The sequence below is a fragment of the Passer domesticus genome, chromosome 1 (genome assembly GCF_036417665.1).
Source record: "Passer domesticus isolate bPasDom1 chromosome 1, bPasDom1.hap1, whole genome shotgun sequence".
Taxonomy (NCBI): domain Eukaryota; kingdom Metazoa; phylum Chordata; class Aves; order Passeriformes; family Passeridae; genus Passer; species Passer domesticus.
This window is the reverse complement of record NC_087474.1, coordinates 49120410-49133800: the sequence shown is the minus strand read 5'-3', so window position 1 is coordinate 49133800 and position 13391 is coordinate 49120410. Positions and strand designations below refer to the sequence as shown.

The 13391-nt window shown below is 37.5% G+C and overlaps 1 protein-coding gene and 1 long non-coding RNA gene across 3 annotated transcripts in view; one reads left to right on the top strand and one right to left on the bottom strand.

Annotated features, from left to right (window-relative positions):
• Positions 1 to 13391, top strand: part of CNTNAP2 (contactin associated protein 2) — a 1014456-nt gene that overhangs the window by 863865 nt on the left and 137200 nt on the right. The gene's annotated exons all lie outside the window — the stretch shown is intronic.
• Positions 10277 to 12281, bottom strand: LOC135300222 (uncharacterized). Its single transcript, XR_010362093.1, has 3 exons — positions 11983 to 12281; positions 10732 to 10858; positions 10277 to 10313 (listed from the first exon to the last, which is right to left on the bottom strand). It is a non-coding gene; the product is annotated as an uncharacterized LOC135300222 (long non-coding RNA).

The following is a 13391-nucleotide window of genomic DNA, read 5'->3' as shown; positions in this document are numbered from 1 at the left end:
TAAAGTAACAGCACCATATAAATAATAAAAATATAGTCCTTGTCATGTGCCAATGTGCCAATAACTTTTCTTTGTCTCATTTAATTATATTCTTAATAGATGTGAAAGTAAAATACTTGCAAAGGGAGAATATTTTTTATATAGCTTCAAAGGAAATTATATATTCATATTCATTATTTGTTATTTATTTTATTAATATTCATATTATTTCTGTGACATGAGCTAACTCATTATGTTCACCAATATTTTAATTTGGAAAAAGAAAATAAATCAATCTCTCAGTTTTTAGTGGCCCATCAGAAACAGAGAAATAGTTTAAATTACCAATTTAATTTGTACTCTCACTATTAATATTTGATCAAAATTAAGTACCAGGTTACCTTTCCCTACTGTTCCTGCTGACAAAGCTAACTTTCTTTTTCAGTTCAAACTCAGTGACAGGCAGCTGCATTACTCCCAGACAAAAGAAAGCCCACCTTTTATTAAATATTCATTTCAACTAGTAGAAACAGATAACATTCAAGGAGATCAATGTATTTGAAATTTTGCTTATGCTTAATGCACCAATAAGGAAATAGCATAACTGAGAAGGGAACTTTGTGGATACACAGACACCATTAATTGTTCTGATGTTCCAACTGGGAGTTTGAGGATTTTGTCTTCTTCTAAGGGTGAGACAAGGGTCATTACTAAATGGCCAGTGAAATCTGTTGGTTGAGTCAGATAATGACCAGAAATTCCATGGTCCTAGAAAGAGTTTTTTATAATGCTAAGAATAATTCTTGGAATTCAACTTTATGAATTACTAATGCTCCTAAGCATTTGAATGTTGACCTTCCTTGGGAAAGTGTGGCAGTGCTACAATCATTGCATTCTAAGTAAAACAAATAGATGCCTTGGTCAGCTATGATGTGCTGCACAAAATATTATATTATGATACAGGATGTAACTCCCTCAGTAGCCTCATCACTGCAGATGTGGTGTGAAAGCAAGGCCAGGTCTAGGAAGATGTGCTATAAGTACATCTATTTTTCTCTGAAGACAATGTATGCACACACACTTAGATTTCGATATTCAGTGGGTTAAGTTGGTTCCTGTGTCACAGCATGTGGTATCATGATATAACCCACTGCAGACTGAGCCTGCAATTGAAGGAGAGGCTGTTTCCTTGGATCCTGCAGGGTTTTGAAGAGGAAGTTTGTATATTCAGGACAGCCATTTCAAAGGGAGAACTCTGAAGTGCACCAATACATGTCATCATATAGTTGTAGTTAAGTTTCTGTATTATTTTATGTTTCTTTCTTTTTTACTAAGATGGTGTGGAAGTTTCTTTCCTCTTTTCTTTCTGTCTTCAAGACCTCACTGCTAAAATAGCCCAGACATGACCATGCAATAGAGGAGAAGTGGTTGGCCACTGACACTGTAGAACACATGTCCTGATTCCAAAAACTGAGTGGATAATGGAGGCAGTGTAAGAATGATAACTGAATGAATACTCTTTTTCACAAAATAGAAATTCAGTGTTTTCCTGGGTGAGTGCTGATGGCTGATGATTTAGAGATTCTGGGATCTTTTTAAGGATATGCTCTGGTGAAGTACAAGGGACTTCTCTTCACAGTATTCAACTACTTCTTATATATTTTGCCCCCAGAATTCCTCACCAAAGCCTTTGGATTAAGTAGTGAATTAGCACTGGAATCGGTTGAATCAAAACCTCCTAGGTATTGAGCTTTGGGCAATTAGCACTCTGTTTTCCTCATGTTAATAATAAATTAGGCATAATCAGATAATGAAATTTAAAATTGGAACTTGGAATACAATTTTAATATATCAAAATACAGATTGTGAACCTTGATGTTACTAAAGCTGCTAACATGTTTAAATGTTATTTCTTTTGCACATATGCTCAACTACTACCATCAGCAATAAACAATTTGATATTCTTGTCATCATTATTTCAAACCATATATGGAAAAGAATGACCACAAACTAATTTCAATTTTAATTTGTGAAAGTTTATCATTCCCATTATGAAAGAAAATAGCAGCACCTTCCTCATCAAAGGCACTGGGAAAAAAAAACAGTTTGGAAAATTAAAGTAAGATGTTTATGTGAGTTTGTGAACATCAAGTATGATTTTGAACCCAATTAACATATTGCAGACAACTTCATAGGTAGGTAGTGATATATTTGTTGTAGGCTCAGACATGCAGAGAATAAACAGATCAGTTTGGGCCACCTGGAGAAAGCATTTCTTCAAATATCCTCACTGCTCACTTACCCACCAGGGTATAGTTTGCTTATAATTTTGAGAGACAGAACTGAAAGTCCATGGAAACCTTGCTCATTTTCAGATATGAGGAGAGTATATGAAGACTCTCCAGTGGGGAGTTCAAAATAAAAGCCACTATATCAAAAGAAAGTGTTTGGAGCTTCTACATAATACTGAAAACAAAATTAGGAAATGGTATTCCCTAAGGAAAGTGAAAGAAAGTGAGTTCAGGTCCTGTACACTTGAAAAAAAGTGCTGGTAAGACACTGAACATTTCTGTCCATCCAGCTCAGTGCTATCAGCAATATTTTGAGGCTGTGTTCAACCCATCTTTTCATCCCTTATTTTTCCCCTGGAGAAGAATTCTGATATCAGAATCACAAACACATTTGAAAGTATTTGTATAGTGGGCTTATTTTGGGTAATAATGTTTTGCATCTTTCTTCATGATTTCCAGAGTCAAGAATTTCCCATTAATACCAATTAGACACAAAAGTCAAAGACTACTTAAACAAAACCTTAGAAATATACCACTGATATATTCTTGCAGTGTATTTTTGTGCAAAAAATTGATCACTTATTATTCAGAAAGAGACAATAGAGCACAGACAAAGTCTAAAAAATACTTCATGTATTTCTGGTTTCAATATCTGATTCCCATAAAAAGTGACACTTAGTTGAGTTCTCATTATTTGTAAAATTAATGAATTTGAAACATGTTACACCTAACGGATTTTTAGGGAATTTCTAGAAGATCTTATTTGCAAGTTTTTATGTGGAAAACACAAGAAATTTTGACTTCATTTGCATCTGAGAAGAACAGGTAACAGGAGAGGAATAAAGTCTTTGTTGTATTCAAACCGAGTTTGAGAAGTCTCTCAGTGTTTTAACTCTCAGCTGTAAGAGCCACAAAATAAGAAAACTAAGGGAGGGAAAGAGCAGTAGGCAGAACACAGGATCCCTCCTTACAACATTTTTCTTAGATACAGGAACAAGCATCCTTCCTTAAAAATGTACTGGAAGAGTTTTAGATGTAATTGATCCAAGCATCAACTGTGTGCTAGGTTGATCCTTACTCAGAATTATTTAGGCTTAATGTTTATGTGAGGATAACTTTTTTCTGAAATCTTGCAGTGTACCAAGCCTTTAATATTAAAGCTTACTTTAAAGGCAACAGCTCAAACTGCACTTTCTAATGCTGTTTTAAAGCATTTGTTAACAGCTGATATAACTATTACAATACCAAATACTGAGTAAATACCAATTCCACAGCTTTAGTAGCAAAAATTTTAGATAGAAGACCACATTTCCTCCCAAACTGTGAGCTGACTTTCATTTGCTGGACTCCTCTCAGGATCACAGCTTCAGATCACACTACTGCAAAGTGCTCAGTTATTTTAATGGGGCTCAAATTTACTGCATGAAGTGTATCATTTAGTTCTCTATGCAACTCCAAGCTTTTTTGGCAAGACATTAGAAAGTCATATCATTCAACAGCTATAGCTTTCCTGCTTATGCTAAAGGACATTTAAAACTGCATATCTAGTAATACCATAAATTCAATTTCAAGTGAAGTTTTACAGTAAACTGAATTAGAATAAATGTATATTTTATAGCCCTACAAACTGATGGTCATTCAGCATATTTGCAATCTACTTTTAATTTTATAACCAAGTGTTTTACTCTCTAGAATATTTGAAGGTATTTTTTGTACTGAGAAAATAACAAGGGAAGACAAATTATCTGTCTCTCTTGTGGAGCAACCTAAAGAGTAGTCCACTGCTGTCTACAATATCCTTACCAACATAAGTAGTGCAGAGTTGTGATCTACTGACCAATCCATTCACTGTATATTCAGAGCTGCCACAGTCCACTCTGTCTCTAAAATATTTTTGGATAGAAACATGGGTATGTTTCAGGCTAAAGCTGTATTACTGACATGCCTTCCACTTCTCATTGCCATGAAAATTTATCATTTTGGGGTTATGCTTCCAGGAAAACAATATGAAATGTTTGCCCTAGATTTCAGTTTTTTTCTGTTTGTGAACACAAGTAGCTTTCTAGAACTACACAGTATATCCACTACATTTTCCCTTCTTGCACTATGTTCACTGCAGATCTCCACTGTAGGGAGGGTCCATCTTCATCTTCTTTCTTTTCTTTCCACTGTTAACACTAGCAGTTTTCATTTCTAAATCACACTAGCATGTGCGATGCTTCCTGCATAGGAATCCAAGCATTTGTGGCCTGGCAAAGCACTAAGAATGGAGACAATTGCAAGCAATTAAAGTAACATGTCAACTAAATCAATTAAAATCTTGTGAAATTTTTTATGAGAGTGACAATGAAAGTATTATTGGAAAACAGGGGAAATGCATCCATTAGCTATCAGCTGAATTTCTATGTTCTTCCTTCCTCCCTTAATGCAAAACAGGAGATACCATTATTTCTCAAGTTTGGATTTGAGCTGACCGTTGTGAAAGAAACCCACACTTTTTTTACTTTTATGTACTTCACCTGAATATATTTGATATTGAAATTCTCAAGAAAATAACCCCAGTACTGGTATTTTATGAAGTTATTTTTCAGGGAAGCAGATGGGGAAGTACTTTGAATTTTTTGCTCAAACATTATTCAAACGGGGCTAGTCCAAATCATATTCTAATGCAACTTGTAAGTCACATAACCTGCAACACTTACAAGGAGTAAATGCCTGTGAACTTTATGCAGCTGAAGTAGAGCAAGAGTGAAAATAGCAAAATTATGTATATAATCCCAAAACATTCTTCATTTCATAGTGTTCATGTAAAGTGGAATGCAAGGGTGTTTTCATAAGTACTACTCTAAAAAGTTACGTGAGTATTTGGGCAATATAAAACTGGATGAAATCTGAATTTCAGGACTAGCTCAGGTAAATCCTACCCTTCCATTCAGAACTATGATCTTGTAAACTTTTCCCAATATAGGAAACTTAAATTTTCTTGTCATAATAGCATCTTAGTTTTGGGCCATGATTGGCGGGAAGGGCCTAGGACAGAAGTATTAGAAGGAAGATCTTAGGACTCTGCATAGTTTCCCCACTGCTCCCACTGAAGCTGGCAAATGAGCCTGGCAGCAGTGGAAATGAAGGAGATTTAACTGGAGATTTGGAAGAGCTTCATGGGGAGATGTGAGAAGTAGTCCCTGGAGCTGCTTTAACTTATGATGCTGCATGGAAAAACCCATCTGTTCATCCAGTATTCAAGACACACAAGGGTATATTCAGCCCTGCTTGCCTTGCCTGTCCTGGCCATCTCGAGGAACATCTCAGAACCTGAACAAATGTATTTGTTCCTTGCTGAAATACTGCAAAAACTATTTCTGCTTTTATTTTTACTATGTGATTATAAGTAGAAGTAAATAATAACCGGGAACTCTAGGAAGTTTGTTGCATAAGATTAGTCTACTAAAGCAATAGCTAGTCATAGTTCATCACTTCCTGCATTGCATTTAATTTAACATTTTTATCATTTTATCATGCTTTCTTTTGAAGGGATTTGAACAACACAAGGGGATTTTTACAGTCTTTTGGGTAGTAGATAGGAAAAGTTAATTTAGTGCTTTCTACAGCCTTTGTGAATTTTCTTATTCAATTATTTTTGAAGGTAATTGTGAACTCTGCACAAAGCAATCATGTAGGGCTATTTCCAAATTTCTGAAAGTATATATTTAATGCCATTTATTAATTTATCCCATGTAGATGAAGCAGCAGCTCTAATAATTATATTCTAATTGGTTTTCATGGCATTAGGCAGCATATTAGCTAGAGGTTTACATTTTCTTTGTGCGAGTATTTGCTGGTGACAGTTTCACAACAGCATGTACAAATGCACCTTATTACAGTTTCAGTGTATAGGAAGTATTAAATTACATTTGGAATTTAAGCCATCAGCTTTAGGAAAACTTCTAAAAGTTCCCAGAGGGCAAAATCCTGATTTCGTTTAGCAATGCAGTACCTACAACTGCTAAATTAAATTGTTCTCTCTCCATTTTTTTTCTACATACATGTGGCATAAACACTTTTAATCTGGCGTTTAATTTGGTACATCCTTGTTTTGTAATTACAGGTATTTATAATACTCCATGGGATCCTGCGTTTTTTAAGGTTCCTTTCACTGCTTTTTAGTTTCTGAGTATGGATCTCATGGGTTTTAAAAAAGAAATTGAATGCAATCATTGAAGCTAGAACCATTTTCTTTTTCTTCTTTTTTTCTTTTTTTCAATTTAGGATTTGGCTTTTTGTGGGGAGGGACAGTTGAGGGAAGCTAAAATTTCTACATATTTCTGTTCCTTCAGAAGCTGATTTTTTTACATACTCAAAAGACTAATGATCAGATCCCGAGAGCCAGAAACAGTAGAAGTTTAGACTTCCTGCACAAGGAAACTAAAACTTATAATCTCATTCAAAGGAGGCAGAAATGATCACACATTTGTCAGAAATTCTCTGCCCTAGTTACTGTGCAGCAGGGCACATCACTTCAGACAATAAGGAGTTCCAGCCCGCACTGATTAGACTCAATAGTACTATTTTATACTGATCAGAGGGCAAGAGATTGACAGCAAAAAAAAAATGCCTTTAAATACAACAGTTTGTGAAGCACGTGCATTCCTTTTCTCATACTTGATCTCAAGAGACTGATAAAAGTTATTTTTCTACTCTCCTCATCTTTTACCACTCATTTTCATCCATTCTTTTTCTTTCCCTGGTTGACAAAAAAAGGATCCCCACATGAAGTTTCCAGCACAGGTTCATTAATCCAGCTGTCCTGGTGTCCCATGGTGCTGTGCCTCAGTCTCCACTTCCCAGGTGTTAGCGTGTTTCCTGCATGCTGATCTCCTGGCTGCAGTGAAGCAGGCATTGATTCAAGCCAGCTCACACTTGCATCACTTTGTCTCCCTTTCATCCATTTCTGAACAGTGGCACTGAGCTCCTTTCAACAGAGTCAGAAAGGAAGGGAATCAAAATGAGATTTTAGAAACCTGTAAGGCTTGCCCAGTATTTTTCACAGGGAATGACAAACCTTTCTCATTAGGCAAGAGATCAAAATGGAGCCTGACAGCTTTCTCGGAGAATTAATAAGAGTTTAAGCATTGTGTGCTGAGTCTGATCATGAACCATGAATGTGGCCACATCCCATGTTCAAATTATGTTTAGTAATGTGAATCAAGTAAATACAGGATTGCCCTCTCTGCATTTATCCCTGGCTCATTTGTCTGGATTTTTTCTGGGTTACTAAGGCAAAAAAGAAGAGCTTAAAGAGGCAGCTCAGTGCTGCATCTTTTTCTGAGGGATATTTTCTACTTAAAAACAATTCTGGTCTGAAAACTGATTATGTAAGGGTGTCATCTTTCACTCAGGAGATTTCCCTGCCCAGGACCACCTGCTAATGTGAATGCTGGAATGCTGTCTGCTGTGTTTCCTGCTGGCTGGGTCCAAGAGCACCTACACTCCAGCGAGGGTAGGAGCTGGGCACTTCACCGACTCATCAATCATGGACAGGCTGCTGACTAATTTCCATTATAGTGTCCATCTGTGTGCCCCATTCTGTGGGGACAAAAAGCCACTCTGTAATTATGGATAAGCCTCTAATTATACCTGAGCAACTTCATGAATAGAAATAAGGACGCACAGATCAAACTTTGATAAGTATTTAGCTATCCACAGGCTTCACAGCTGGTTATGGAGTTTGAGCCAGAGAGAAGTGACCTATGTTTTCCTGGGCCAAAGTATAGGACTGGTAAGGAAAGAATGGAAAGGGTTTGTCTTCTTTTAGCAAGATGGAATGCCTAATTTTGAAACTCAGTGTTAAGTTCGGAAGCACACTCCAAAGGAAATTTTGGAAAATAAATGAGCAGGTATGTATAGCTGTAGGGTAAATTAAATCCCTGAATAATCCTATAGAAACAGTGTATGAAATGATTTTGAGAAATTGAAACACTGATGGCATACATATCCCAGAAAAACAATGTCCATGCTATTTTCTCTCCTTTTGTCATTTTTTGTCTTAATGTCCTGGGGAACTGAAAGTCTTGAAGCCTTGTATGATCACATAATCTATAGACCTTATTGTCATTAAAGAATGTGTGCAGCATATTACTGTTCACCTTCCCAGAGGAATTGTTAAATATTGTTGTGGGTTAATGGCATGGAACTGAGTCAGGGGAGGTTTAGGTTGGATATAAGTAAAAGGTTTTTCACCCAGTGTCTGTTTGAGCAGTGGAACAGGCTCCCCAGGGAAGTGGTCACAGCATAAAGCCTGACAGAGTTCAATAAGTGTTTGGAAAACACTCTTAGACACATGTTGTGAGTCTTGTAGTGTTGTGTGGGGCCTGATGGGTCACTTCCAGCTCAGAATATTCTGTGATTCTAGGTAAACAAAGGCCAGACTGCACCTACCTAAGTCACACCTAATCTGTAGGAATCACAGACAACCCAAATATTTCAATTATGTCATTCAAGTTAACCTCTACAATTTGTGAGAGAAATATTGAAGTCAGACTGTTAGAAATAAAGGTTTTGAAGAGTTAAAGCATTGAACCAACATTCTATTTGGCGTGATCTATCTTTAAAAAGCATGTCATAAAATATATTATTTATTAATATAGCACACGGGAGCCTTTGGATTGTGCAGCAGCAAGCTGGTGTTATTGCAAAAGAAGTTTATGCAATATTAGACTGACAACTACTGGTGTCAGTTTACTAATACACACAGCACAACCATGTCAGAGTTGTAATATAAATAAGATCTAAAATTATTTACTAGGAACAGTTGATGGGATTGCAGTAGCACTCATAGGCTTCAAGAATTGCAGCAAAGGACACTGAAAAAAATATTTAAAAGTTTTGGAACCCAAAGGTACAAGCAAAATATGGATGAAATATGTGAAAATGGTAAATTGCTTGAATTGCATCCTCTGATCACTAACTCCCAGTCCTGCAGTCAGATTTATCCTGGAAAATCCAAACTGTACTCACATTCCATGTGGGCATAACCATCTGCTTGTGTGAGTTGGACTTGTAGCTAATGGCATTATTTATAAGATGCTTGTCTCTGCTACTAATAACACTTAATACTACAACATCACCTTTAAAAATGCAATCCATTTTCCACCATTCATCATTTAGTTACTCTAATTTCATTCTCTACTAATAATATACATGGCCTCTCTTTGCTGGCAGTTCTACTTTCAGATGCTACTACAGGACTTTTTAAAAAATTATATCATTACAATGCAATAAAAATACTGTACATTCTTATGCAGTCTCAAAATAAAAATAATAACAAGGGGGTTTTTTTATTTAATTCATTTCTCATGCCTCCACTTCTCGCACAATATCTGTTGATAAGGCTGTTACAGATGTTACTTGCTGTTATTCTTCTAAAAATTGCATTAAACTGTTGCCAGGAATAAAGATGAAATTTCAAAACTCAGGACCAATTGACACCATTCTGAGATTGTGGTAGGGTTTATTATGTTTCATAAAATAAGATTCCTTTTTTACTGGCTAGTGTTTATTTGCTATGCGAGGTGGAAAGGAGGTATTGCTAGGAAGATTGACTGGAATGTCCTGAGAGACTCTGCTGCCAGCTTTGTCATAAACTTAGATGTCAAAGCAGTTCTGATTTTCTGCATCACTTACCTTCTCCATGCAATGTAGAATTAGGATGACAATACTTAATGAACTTAAAGGGGAGACATTAGACTTAGGATCTCTATTTAAACTCTGTGCTGTGATTCTCAGGAAGTGTGTTGAAGACTCAAATCTGGGCCAGGGGCAACTGAACAGTGTATTGCCTAGTTTCTAGAGTGGAGAAGAACATGGGAGACGAAAAAAGCCCATCAATCCTAGCATTTCAAGGAGGACTTTCAAAGCAGATGTGTTTTTAAAGACCAGAATCTGCTTCAGCCTGAAGAGAACTCTTCCAGGAATGACTAGGACTACATTAGACCTTACCATGTGGCCAGCATGTTTTGAGGGAGACACTTCAGGACCTGGAAACTGAGAAAACACAGAGTACCATAATTTCTTAGTAGCAAGATTTTTTGTTGCTGCATTCACAATTTATTCTTTAGCTTGCGGTATCCCAACCCATGCATTTTTATCACAATTGAACTGAGAAGTCATGTACCATCACAGTGCAAATACATATGTATATGACCCAAAATAAATAATCTCTTCTGCCTGAGAGAGCTCAACACTAGAAAAAACAAAATAATGTAATGTACCAAGCATAATCTAATAGCATGAAACTTCTCTTTGAGGTTACAGGGGTGTTATATAGGCAAGATTAAGAGACCTAAGATTGTACAACCTTGCTGTTCCCCATGAGAAACTAGTTTTGTTAATGATTTCCAGGACAGTGGTTTCAAGAAACAACAGAGAACATGATCACTGTGTTCTATGAATGGAGTATTACCTGCAAATTTGAATAGTATGTCTCCAGACAATTCAGCAGCACCTGTGACACTGAAAACATCTATTTATATTCCACACTTCATGTTTTTGGCAGCTTGATGGGCTACATCTTCCATCATTCTGACATACTGAAACAGAGCTCAATGTGACTCAGTAGAACAATGAGCATTAGCTGCTGAGATTAGTTTTTTGCTAAACCACCATCTATCCATCTATTTAAAACCAAGCATATAAAGACAGTTTTCTAATTACCTAAATTAAATGGATTATCTGTATTTCTTTATGACCAAAGGAAAATGCATTATTTCAACTAACATGTTCATGTCTGTTCAGAGATGCCCAGGTATTATTCATGTTGAACTGAATCAACTATCCTGTCTGAATGTTCAACACTCCCATTAAACTCCCTAAAAACTTGTTCTGTAAGTCAATGCTTGCAGCCCAGAAAGGCAATCAGATCTCAGCCTGCATAAAAAGCAGTGTGGTCAGCAGGTTGAGAAGGCCATTTGCCCTTCTGCTGTTCTGATGTCTCACCTGAAGTGCTGCATCCAGCTCTGAGGTCCTCAGCAGAAAAAAAAAAAAAAAAAGATATGGACCTCTTGGATATGGTCAGAGGACTGGAACACCTCCCCTCTGAATGCAGGCTGGGAGAGTTGGGATTGTGCAGCCTGGAGAAGGCTTAAACGAAACCTGATTTCAACCCTTAAATATATAAAGGAGACTTATAAGAAAGCAGGAGGGAGACTTCTTACAATGGCCTGTAGTGATAGGAAAAGGGGCAGTTTTAATCTGAAAGAGGGTAGATTTAGATGTGACGTAGGGAAGAAATTCTTTACTGTGAGCGTGGTGAGGCACTGGAACAGGTTGTCCAGAGAAGCTGTGGATGCACCATCCCTGGAAGTGCTCAATGCCAGGTTTTCTGAGCAACCTGGTCTAATGGAAAGTTTCCCTGCCCATAGCAAGGAGTTTAGAACTAGATGATGTTTAAGCCTTCTTCCAACCCAAATCTCTAGGATTCTCTGAAGTCCACACTGTTGGAGTACAGTACACAAGAGTTGCTGAACCAGGTTCAGCATCACAATCTTACTTATTTACAATATTCAGTAAAAGAATTCCCTAACTTTAGAGTGTGTCATGATGAAAGGGAAATGGTGGAGTCAACCTGTCCTGGGTTGACTATATGATGCTTTTATTCCCAATGGTCTTGTTCTGTTTATACTAAGTTTATACTAAGTTATACTAAGTTTCACACCTTTAAGCCTTGTTCCAGAGAGTGAAGGGGAGAGGGAAGAAGAGCACAGTTTCTTTTCAGACACTGCACTCACTCCTCCACATTCCTCCTCCTGGACTGTGCTTCTGCGGGTGGACAGACAGCAGGACAGAGCTCTCCTTTGCTTTTAGTTAGCTTTAGCTAGCTGAGGCAAAGAAGTTCCCTGGACTGTGTTTTTTTTCTTTTTCTTGGACCTCTTTAAACCTGCTCTGGACTGAACACCCAGAGGAGCACCGGCAGCTCCACCTGTGGCCCATCAGGCCGGGCCTGGGCCGCGGCGTTTCCAGAGCCAGAGGGACTGATCAGAGACTGAGTCAGCCAAGCTACAGCCCACAAAGGGGACTTTTCTGAGTTTGCCATTTCTATTTGGAGCAGCAAGAGGTTTTATTGTTTAATATTTTTTGGGTTCTATTGTTTAATAAACAGGTTTCCTTCCACTTTTCTCCAAGGAGATATTTTCTCCCAAACCGGTTGGGGGGAGGGGCCAATTAAATCTGCTTTTCTAGAGGAGCCCCTCTGGGGGTTATCTCCCAAATTTGCCCTAAACCAGGATATCACCACCCCTGAAAATGTTCAAAAAATGAGTGGATGTGGCACTGTTGCCACAGTTTAGGTCAAAGTTTGGGCTTGATGATCTTGGAAGTCTTTTCTATGGTCCTGTGGAAAAGCAGAGTCATTGAAAGCTCAAGTAGATAGATATGCTTTTGCACTTAGAAATTTTAGGATCTATTTCTGCAAGCCATTGACTGTGTTGGGAACTGCACTGATCCTCTGTAATCTCCTAGGACATCAGCACAGTGAAGCTCTCAGGACCAGACCATGTTTGTGAGGCAGTCTCATCAGTTAAAGAACAGGCACAAGTGCTGGGTGCTGCTTCAGCCTGTCGAGCTCTGTTCTCTGGGGACAGCTGTCACTAGCCCAAAATGTCAGAAGCTGCCCCCTTCCTCAGTTGTCTCCTCTTTGATTTAGTGAGGAAGGCATGTCTTTCTATAAAAGTGTCCTTCCTTTTTGTCTTCAGCTTAATTAGCAATGCCATCATTCCATTCTGAATACGTTAATGTTTGGAGGGCTACTTGAACTGTATTACTTCTCTTTTTTTCTCCTTCTTTTTTAAAAAAGCACTATGCAAACACATATCTTAAAGAAAAAGATGCATCACAAATTGCAGAAATGTAAACTGTTCTTATTAAGCAGAAAAAGATAATGCAGTCAGATTTCATTATGCATATGTTATAAGAGTAATTGCCTTTTGCAGTTACCAGGCATTCTATTTGCATGCTGGAGATATTCATGGAGACAGCTTATAACAAACTGTCTCTCAGCTCAAGAAAAATAGGCTAAAATCATTGCCACCATGTTATTATAGACAATAAAGAAGTAATTAAAAGTCT